Source organism: Scatophagus argus, chromosome 20 (genome assembly GCF_020382885.2).
Source record: "Scatophagus argus isolate fScaArg1 chromosome 20, fScaArg1.pri, whole genome shotgun sequence".
In the NCBI taxonomy this organism is placed as follows: Eukaryota; Metazoa; Chordata; class Actinopteri; family Scatophagidae; genus Scatophagus; species Scatophagus argus.
The window spans coordinates 8,646,253-8,657,525 of record NC_058512.1 but is presented as its reverse complement, the minus strand read 5'-3'; the positions used below and the strand labels follow the sequence as shown (position 1 = coordinate 8,657,525).

Sequence of the window (11,273 nt, the reverse complement as noted above, 5' to 3'; positions counted from 1 at the left end):
TTCACCCTGCATGGCCACACACGGGCCAGCGGTCTTCCCCCTGCCAACTAGTCTCTGAATGCCATTTTAACCCCTTGCTAGAAAAGGCAACGATAAGGCATGTGGGCCTCCCTGGCAGTGCAAGGCTAAAAGGTAAATACGTGTGTGAGCAGATGGACACACACACACATGTGCCCGCGCGTGCATATTCGCATACAGAGCTCCACTTTCATAACCCGAGGAGGGCTGTGGGCTGTGGGCTCAGCGTTGCTGGTGGTGGTGGGTTGGTGGCGGTGGGCTTCGGGCTGACACGTTTCTGCTAACAATCACATCACACACAGGGACCCACATTCCAACTTCCTGATGACCACCCCCCACCCCCCCACCCTGTTTCCCAAAGCTACCTCAAAGTCGTCGTCGTCGTTCTCCTCCTCCTCCTCCTCCTCTTCCTCCTCCTCCTCCCCCAGCAGGTCTTGGTGGAACTGTGTGGGCATGGGGCAGAGTTACGTGGTCAAGTATTCTCAGAACTGCTCATGAAAATGTTTACAGAAATGTTAAATGGCAGCGTTATTAAAACAAAATCTTTAAACCTTAAAATACTGAATCAGGTTAGGAGTGATCTACCACTTGTCCATATTTTGGAACACTTGAGAATAAAAACATTAAAATTAATACAACTCCAGCACAGCTGGATCTAGTTTCTGTGGACACATTGGCACATTGGTGGAATGTAACTAAGTACATGCGCTTATGTATATTTCTGTGGTACTTGTAATATACTTCAGTACTTCCATGTATGCTGTTGTACACTTCTACTCCACTACATTTTGTCTGACAGTTTTAGTTACTCATCAGATCATCTTATAAGTTAGGATTTATTACTGTAGATTAAACTACCCTGCAGTATATAAAGAAATAAAAATAAACTCATGTATATTTCGATGATAATACTTCAAGTACTTTTAGTACAAAGTGCAAAGTGGAACACTGAACTTTTACTTGTAACAGAGTGTTGATCCACTGTAGTATTACTACGTTTATTGACGTAAAAATATCAGAGTACTTCCTCCAGCTCAGCTGCATGTTGGCTGGTCATCTTAGAAAAACACTTGTGTGTGCTACACTCCATATCATGTCCTTTGCTCCCCTCTAGTGACATTTGGTGGTAGTTCAGTAGAGCTTGAGTAGTCCTGGCCAAAACGGACTGCGTTGAATGAATGCATTGGGTTGCCTATTCGAATTCAGCGTATACTTTTATATACGTGCACATTTTGTAATGATTAAAAAGATCAAATGTAAAATTCCTACAATTGAAGGAAGAAAGAAAGTGTTGTTTTATGTTGTATTTGTAGGCTAGGAGTTATATGTATAATGTTTTTTATATTACAGACCTGTACCTTTTTTTATTTTATTTAATGACTGCTTTCTATAAGATTTTACATGTGCATATGTATGCAAATTTATTTTCAGTTTATTTTCACACAATTTTTGATTCACATAATCCCATGAAATGATTATTTTTTTGGCTCCAGGAACATTAGCTGTTGTCCTGCTAACATGTAATACGTAAAGTCTGTGTTACAAAACACTCGTGTCAGTGAATGTCCTGTGTGATGTGGCTGTAGGTGCAGCTGAACCACTCAACCTGGTGGGTAATATACTGTATTAGTCATACATATCATGTATTCAAAAAAGACAACATCATGTTGGAGGGTATATACATAATGTAGAAAAGATATATAAAACAATATGATCCTCCAGAACACAAACATGTGAGAGCAGCACTGACTCACAGCACAGATGCAGACAGCCAGCCAGCCACCTACCAAGCTGCGGTAATGAGCATGAGAATCATGTGGTGTGGTCTGCTCCAGCCACGGCCACATTCACAGACCCTGGGGGCCTGCAGGCCATCATGTCTCACTTCGGTGAGGTCAAAGCACCTTCAACTCTGACATGTTCAAATGCACAAATTATGACTCTGTCAAATCCAGAAATTATGAATTAGGTATTTCCTCTGCCTCCCTCGAATCTTTGGTATGTCCAGGAACAGCCTTGATTCCCAGGAAGTTACTTTTAGGCTCATAAAACCGGATGAGACACACTGAGAGGTAGTAACTGTACATCTGTCTTTGAGTTTCCTCAATACACCAGAGGGGATATGTATGGAGAATTGACCCAAATGCTGCTGCTGAAAACAAAGATGCTGTATGATAGAGAAAATGATTTAATATACACATGAATGCATATTTCTTAACAGGAAAAACCTGAAATAGTTTTTGGAAAGTTTCATTTTAGGGGTAGAGGAGGGGGGATCAAGAGCAAGACAAAAGGGGAGAGCAGATGATGTGATGATGTCACTCTATTTCCAATTTGAAAAACATTTAACATATTCATTCTTCACCCAGGGTTCAAACTCATAACCTCTGACGCCAAGGGCAAATCATGATCTTGCTGAGCTACCTACAAAATAAAAAAGGTCATAAATGGCTTTTAGGGAGCTACATTTAAATGCAGATTTCAAACTAGTGTTAACTATTCAGCTATCAAGGCTACATTCTGAGAATTTATGTAATTCACTGAGAAAACAGAGAAGTCTGTAATTTATTTTTAATCAGTCTGGTCAGGAAAAATCACTGACTGACTATAGCAAGTGGACAGTAAATGTGAATATCACCAGAGGGTGGCAGTAATGCACCCACAAGGATGTCAGCTGCCTTTAAACTTCAAAGAAGAAGAACGAGACCAAATTCAAATTTTCAAACAAGATGGAAACCTACAGCTTCCCAAGTTGGTTCCTTGGTTGGATCTGTGCCGTGTCTGGAATATTGCAAGCCCTTTACAATAAGTAAGTTGTACAAACTCTCATTCTCTTCTCATGTAGTTAACATTAAAATGTTCTTTGGTAACGTGTATTGACTGATAATCTGGTGCCTCTTAAAAGTTTGTGAAATATTGGCAACAAAGCAGCAAAACATCTTTATGTAATCAGTTTACATAAAGATGTTTACTCTATCACCTTTACTCTCTGCTCCATGATCTGCAGTTTAGTTTCAAATATAGGAGCTGCCTTTTATGGAGGCCTCCATGGGGAATTGCACCAAGTGTGGTCTACATGGTGGCTGTTTGTGATAATTTTAGAAAATGGTCATTTTTGAGCATTTTTCTTAAAGGTTGATAAATTTAGTCTGTTTAGAATATTTTTAAAACATTTTTTAACTGCCATAATGATAGAGTCATACTGGACTGTAAAATGGCATCAGCAACAAGACCTTCTGATTAGCCACACACTCCTGCAGGTAATCTGTTGGAAAATACCACATATGTTAAGCACAACTGTCATTTTAGGTTAATATATTTTCATTTCCTCTGGTAGTTATATCACAGAAGAACTTTAAACTTTGTTAAATGAACAGTTTGCTCATTCAGTGGCAAAGGCACTTTGCTTAAACCTGCCGTGAGGAACTTTTGTCTCCCCCTTCTGGCAGTGAGAATAATTACACATGCATTGTCGGCTATGAAAACAGCAACAAAAATAAAGCTGACCACAAAAATAAAAGCAAAGAAAAGAACAACAACATCAAAAATGACAAAATGTGAAAATGTCTGAATGACACCAAGGCATCAGAGAAAGAAAGCTTCCCAAGTGTTTAAATGAACTATAATCTGGAATTAGTGAAAGAACAGGAGTCTTTGGACAGCTCCACATGCTGACAACTCCCCAAAGCTAAATTTGGAAATAGTACTACTATTATAGTGTGGTACATGTTATTTTCCTAAACACACCTTAATTGGGACAGGAATAAGAATTAATTTTTTAAGGATTTACTGCTTCATACTGATCTTACAGTGTCGTCCATTTTTTTTGCCTCTTTTCAGTTTAACCAAGCTTGTATAACGTGATCCAAACTGATTAACGGCAGAGCTGTGTGTGTGTGTGTGTGTGTGTATATGTATGTGTGCATGCATGTGTGTGTGTGTGTGTGTCTAACCTACGTTCTTAGAGCCATTCTGTGTCCCCTGGTGTTACAGACTGGTTCTGGGGAGGTGGAACATTGCCTCTTTGGTAGGGGACGTTACAAGAGCTGGTGTGGGAGGTGGGTCTTCTTTCCTTTTCTAGAATTGCCCTGAGTGAGAGGCACCAGGCAGGTGTGGGGATACTTCCAATTCCCCAGCTGAGTTTTCCCCAGAGAAGGAGAGTATCTATAACACTTGCAAGTCAGTGAGAGGAAGGCTCTGAATGTTGGTGCTTTTGTCTTGATTGGGAGGAACAGCATTCCAGATCTGAACCCGAGCAGTGCTTTGTTGTTGGACTTTTCTGTCATAAATTTGCTATGATGAACACGTTGTTTGAGCATGAAGTGGTTCGTGAATGCCTAATTGATACCAGTCCGATGGCTGACACTGTGGATATATCATTAAATTTGCGGCTGTGATCTCAGTGGACAATGTTCAAAGCCTCGGAAGTGGCTGACAGTGCTTTGTGGTCAGAAGCTCATGATTTTCTGTCATGGTGGCAATCTAAGGACCTGCTGGTGGTCAGGATCTTTGGGCATGGTTGGCTAAGGGGGTCTCCTGAAGTAGCAGACAGGTATTTGTGGTTACCATTTTGGTGGGTCAGGATTGTGCTTCCCATTTAAAGAGAGAGAGAGAGAGACTAGGTGTGTTGCTCTTTCACAATATTATAAAAGAATATGGCCAAATGTAAAACAAAAAAAGAATATATACCTCTTCATGTTGTCTATTTACTCGATTTTTCTTCGTGCTTCAACAACAAACACTCTCTCTTGTATTGTCTCTCTTGAGGTTAAAAATCAAGCTGTTCCAGTTAGTGCTCCCCCAAGAGGTCATCTGTTGTGTTGACTGGATTTGCAGTGTTATTCTTTTAGGGGTTTGCATGTTTTTGACTTTGCATCATTTCTTTAATTTCTTCCTGTGTGTTTGCTGTTCATATATTGGTTTTGGCTCTCTGCAGCGCTGTTTTCCGTTTGCAGCACAATTCTATTGTTGTTTTTGTCATGTGATTTTTGTACGTGTCTCAGATTTGACGCTGTTTCTGAAACTGCAGCGTATTTCCTCTAATAGAAATGGTGGGCTGTTGTTGGTGCGCTTGCCCTTGTTGGCCATCATACTGAGATGCAGCTATGGAAAATTAAATACATGCATGTCATGCAACTAAATCTACTATTAATTTATGTCAATTTAAATTTGACTGAAAAAGGTCATTGTTTTGTCAAAGGTTTGGTCCATCATCGTTAAGCAGTGCATAATTCTGTCTCCTGAGCTGCTCTGCCTTTGCGATTGTTTGTGCTTTGGTTGTCCTTCTTTGTCAGTGCTTTGCACCTAAACGTCACCAGTGAGTGTATGGAGTGTATGGGTCGAGGACTGTCTCTTTTGATTCTCTACAATGCTAGGAAGAGGAGTGTGGCGGAGACCTGTAAAGAGCTCCACCTGTGTCCATATCGCAAGTGCTACTACCATTTTTTTTTCCAGTGTCCTTGACTTTCTGCTGTATATGAATGAGTGTGTATGGAGCAGCCAAAACACTCTATGAAGGGGGAAAAAAAGGAGACCTTGAAAATGTGATATCAATTTCCAAAGATAAAGTGGCTGTGGTGTGACCAAAGCTGCTGTCATACACGCAACAGCCGACTCAAAGGAAGTGCATGAGTATGCATGTATGTGGGTGGATTGCTGCATTAGCCATCAGAAGGTCATAAGTGAATTTGTGTATTTTACAGTTTGTGCATTTCTTCAGTTCAGTTTGTATTGAAGTGCATGCTTAAGACTTGAATCCGCTAGCACAATGGTGCGTGCATCTGTCTGTGTTTGTGGTGAGCCTTCCTTCTAATCTGCCAGCCAGTGGTTGTGTATGAAGTGCTGCTGATGGTGGAGACTATTAGGCCTGTGAAGGGGAGACTTGGCTGTCTTCTCCTATTCCCCACAGCTCATTTAAACTTCCAGCTGATGTTGGAGATTAAACGTCTTCTCTTTGGAGGGATCCTGTGGCTTGACTTGGGCTGCCATTTAAGAAACTTGAATGAGTGAAAAGCATGTAAAGAACCCATTTAGTGTAAGACAACAGAGACACAGTGGCTTTGCATGTTCAAACAATGTATCATGCCCCACACGACATACAGCACCACAGACATGGACTGCTTTTCTTATACATGTGGCGGGTTTTTATGGTTTACAAATGTCAGGTTACTATTGTACTGAAAAGGTTATATAAAATTAATCAAGAGCATTTAGTCTGACTAACAGTGATGATAGTTTGGAACCATTTTTGTAATTCTGATTGGTCATTTTATTGGAAATATTCCAGAAAGCTTCTCACTGGGTGTTGTTTTGTTTGTTGGAAGTTTTTTTTTTTTTGAGGTGCTGTGATCTTCACTGGTTCAGTATTCCTATTGCGTGCTTTCTGTAAATCGCGAAAAGACACATTAACGATAATCTATACAACTGCTTTACTCATCATGATCATCAAGAATTTTCATCCACACAAATGTATAAACATTAAAAATTTCAGTAGTGATAAGCGAATGTCTTGGAAAGCCCTCCTAATCATATGAACACCAAATTGTCAAAATGTGCAATACTTTGTGTAGTTTTATTCCTATTTTGTTAATCCATTAATTGCATGCATTATGTGTTGAAAATAAGCTGGGTTTCCTCCCACATCTGCCTTAATGTCTGCATATATTTCTGTGTAAGGAAATCGTGGTAGTTTTTGAATGTTCACAGTATGCAGTCATATTAATCAACTGACGGATACTAAAGACAAGCTGCCTGTATTTATTTTCACTGTTTTGCTGCATTTTTCTCTATATTTGGCGCCTTGAAGCAATGCTTAAGTAGCTGCGGTGCTTTTGCTACCATAAACAAGCAAGAATGACTTGGGCTGATAATTACTCCAAGGAAGCACAAAGTGAATGAGTCAAAAAGAACCCAATGAAACCCCTGAAGCTCCAGCATGAGCCTTTCAAAGCTGAAGGCTTTAAGATTGAGTGGACAGATTAGAGACCAATAATTTTGCGTCTGATTTCCAATTAGGGGTAGAAATGACTTGATGTGCAGCTGCTGGTATCATCTAAGACAGAATATGATTTAATAAAACTACATTTTATAGTTGGATGCGGACTGAACAACAAGTTCTTGCACTATCATGTCCTTGAGCAAGCTACAACACACCTCGGCAGCCTCGGGGCAGTGCATCATGACTGAGTAGAATTAGGGCTGACAGCAAAAAAAGAGAGGATTTCACTGACTGACAGGTTGGCATGTCTGTGATCTACAAATGCGTTAGAACAATGTAACTTTATCCTCGGAAGTGATATTTTGAGCTGCGCCTTCTCACAACAACAAAGTCAAGTCAGTTACTTTTCCCCTTCACAATAAAAGGCCTCAGAAATCATTCTTTCATTCCACACCTTTGAAACTCTGAGGTTTTGTTAGCACCATATGTTTGATGTTGTTTTAGTCTTGGCACACCGGTCTCTTTTTTTTTTTGTTCTTCAGTGAAGACCTTACATAACATGAACTGAACATCCTGAATATCACATGCCTCAGGTGTAGTTTTACATGTCAGTGTGCCAAAATTAAACAGAATTTCTTAATGTTGCTGTTGTCCCATTGTGCACAGATTCATTATGCAATGATTCCTTCCAAAGTTCTCACCAAAAGAATTTGTACATACTCGTTCAACCATCCAAGAGTTTATCATTCACACATTTGAACGCGACCTCTCGATGGTGATGATGCACGGCCCCATGTAAACCCTCCATCTTTCTTTGTAAATTGGTCTGGATTCCCAATACATCCACTGCTTTATCACCTTTATGTCAGTCAAACTTCATGAGCTCCAGCTCCTGAAACAACTTCATCTGGACATTTTTCTGTAGTAATTAACTTTGACCACTAGAGTGTGCTGTCACATCACATATGTAACATTGAACTGCAATTGGAAAAAAATCATCATAACCTTCAGCACCTTTTATGTTTATGATCAGTGGTGCAAAATGCAACCTTCACAGAGAACCTCCAAGATGGTGGTCACTAACGGGGACATAAACCCAGAAATCACTGTTCATGTAGTCTAATAATCAAAGCGCATACGGGTTAAATCAGTTGTTGTATGATGGTGCTAAAGTACAGCACAAAAAGAGAAGATTAAAAAAAGATTAAAATTCAATGCTGAGAGTTGTGCTGAACAACTCAAATCTTTCTCACAAATCTTTGAGGTTTTTGCATCAAAGTATGCAATTCAATCCTTTCAAAAATATGCCCTTGAGGAAAACAAATGAATGCAGCAAAGTGTTTTACTGTTGTGTGAGTGTGTGTGTGTGTGTGTAGTATTTGGAATAATTAACCCACCAGAGATATCATAAGCATGCCTTTCCTGCAGGCCAACAGTAGCATTGTTGAGAACAACACATAGTAGCAGACTGCTGGTGCTCTTCAAAGGCCTGACACATGTACATTATTCAGAGAATAGAAACTATAATACTATAATTGTCATCCAACAGTGGAAAGTTTTAAAAGTTATCGCTGTTCTTGTGTCTTCTTGTGTCTGTTTACAACTGATTCCTTCGCTACGTATAAAGAAAACCTTCCCGAATGCATCCAAACTCAGTTTACGACATTCCTGTATGTCTAAGTGGTGACTGTCTTAATAGTACAAATTTATTGCACTGAATATTACAAATTGTTAGACTAATTATACCTGACTGGTAAAAGTCACTGTAAAGAGAGACCTTTGTTATTTCAAAGGCAAGTCAGAATTTGGTCACGAGATTGTTTCAAGGGTTGTGATTAAATATATTTTCAAAAAAGTAGGCAGTGAAAGTATGATGCCATGCAGTGACTGAAGGATCTTTGTCTTTTAAACCTCATCACAACCGCACACACATTTTGCTTTAAAATGTCCTTGACCTGCTTGCTGAAAAATACCACAAGAGATCTGATGTGAGGTTTGGTAAGAATAACTTATCTAACTAAAAACAAAGAGTTGAGCACACACACACACACACACCTACTACCCACAGTGCAATTTATGATCTATTCAGCAACATCTAATATCAGAGATCGTGTTGAAACACATTCTTGGAATGCACCTTCATGATGTAGAAACCTTCTACAACGTTGACATTTGATTACTTTTTTACATTTTTCCTACAATACTTTTAGCTTCACTCAATTTAACGTTCTGTTTTTGTTTTTTGTTTTTTTTTAGGACACTTTTACTTCTGCGAGCCTTTCATGCAGTCTGCTGTCTGTTAGCGTACTGTGGCCGTCATCGAGGTGACTTCATGTGGAGACTTCATGACTGGGTAAATACAGTACGAGTTGCGTGTCTGCAAGTTAAAACGTTTGTAAGCAATGTTAAAGTTTGATTTAGGTTTTGAGTTTTTTTTTTTTCCTCAAATGGGTAAAAATATTTTAAAGATGCAGAGATTTTTCTTTTCTGCCTCTTCAGCTGCAGGATGACTTTCATTGGGTTTAATTTTTGTATATATATATATTTTAAATTTACCTCATGGTATACATGCTAGTTTCTTACTATGACACAAAGCATTGAGTCATTCTGGACTGCATATGGTCAAAGTATTTAGGAGATGAATGAAATGCACTTTATTTAGGACAAAACTACTTTAGAATTATAGATTTATTAAATCAACAGAGTTTAACCGTTTCCACAGAATAATTGTAATAATTCGACAAGAAATGTCCAGCCAGTTACTGTCGCAGTTAAATTTTAATATCAGTAACCTTAACTTTAAAAAGAAACTGTAGTTTGAGTTTTTTTTTTCCCAGTCATTCATGATTTACTGCCACTAGATGGCGCAACAGAACCGTGACATACATGTCAGTAAGTGCAACCTGTCAGACAGGCCTGTCAATCCAACAGTGAAATCGAGTATCCAGAGTTTAGGTCAACACAGGAGATACTTTCTCCACCGAACCAAGCAGACTAACTTGCAAAATCGAGGCTTTGGACTTTTAAAAGTGTCATATTTTAGCTGTTTAGTTTGGCATCCCTCGTGACTGAAGGGGGGAGACACGATCAACATTGTGAAAGACCAAATATTCCACAAAATAACTGACTTGTAACAAGCGAGGACCGTAATTAATCACATTTCGTGAATGTGCGCTAATAAAAAATTAATGTACATACTGTGAATATACATTACTGTAATATGGTTAGAATAATTATTAGTCCATGGCCTACATAGAAACAAAATATGACACCATGCTGAGGCAGTTTCCGTAACCAAATGGTAGGGAATACACGCGTTTCGCGCACATTGCACTTTGTTTTTAAAGACTGAATAGTGTCATCCAGTTTCTTCTTCTTCTTCTTCTTCTTCTTCTCCTCTTTCAAATACCGTTTTAAGCCTTGTGTCATAACTTCTTACAGTCAGATCTGTGCTCCGTCCTGTGGGATCAGGCCATTAAGCGCACATGGCTGTTGACCATGCCACACTGGTTTTAATTTAAACATGTTTGCAGAGTTTTTACCTCAGCTTGTATGGAACAGAATCATTACGCAGTTCTTTAACAGTGCCGCACATTGACAGGATTTAGTAGCCGTCTGACCAGGTCAGCCAATCCTTATCACTGACCCCCTCGATGAGATCTCGCCCGGGATTTGTCCTTTGGATTGTTTTGCTGTATTGCTTTTAATAAACCAGCGTTTGCCGCTTGGGGGCGTCTTATCTTGGGTTGATTACAGACGCATTGTCGCCTTCCGTGCAATAAAATGGAAGATATGCCCATCGAAGGCGCCAGGTGAGCAATAAGACAGACCAATTGAGACAGCTTGTGTCATGTTTATACCTATTCACTAGCGCCAGGCTTGGTACACATTAACCAGACAATATACAAATAAAGATATGGGCTTGATAAACTCATGACTCGAGGAGCGATACAGAGAGTAATCAGGGGATTTTTTTTTCTTTGCTGTCCTAAAGTTCACTTCTTCTTCTTCAGTAAGCGGTGCGTGCTCACGAGCAGTGTCACATTCATTTAAGTCCTCTTTTTAAAACCCCACATGTTCTGGTGCATTTCGGGAAACGAAGTGAGCTATCGTTTTTGGGTGACCTCAGATTAATGTTTGGTCAGCTCACCTCAGAGGAAGTATCTTGTATAAAGAAATAAATTCCATATATTACCCCCCCCCCCTCCGACTTAATCCTTTCCATTACCACGAAAAACTTATAGTAGTCTAAATGCCCAAGCCTATCTTTTAGTTGACGCCAATCAGACCAATAAAAAGGGGGGGTGGAGGGGGGGGA

General features: G+C 39.5%; 1 long non-coding RNA gene across 1 annotated transcript in view; it reads left to right on the top strand.

Annotated features, from left to right (window-relative positions):
- Positions 1-2,713: 2,713 nt before the first annotated feature.
- The window catches only part of LOC124051761, a 50,469-nt gene continuing 41,909 nt past the window's right edge, over positions 2,714-11,273 (top strand). Inside the window, exons 1-2 of the long non-coding RNA XR_006841875.1 lie at positions 2,714-2,827; positions 9,212-9,308. This is a non-coding gene — a long non-coding RNA (uncharacterized LOC124051761). The remainder of the gene's footprint in view (positions 2,828-9,211; positions 9,309-11,273) is intronic.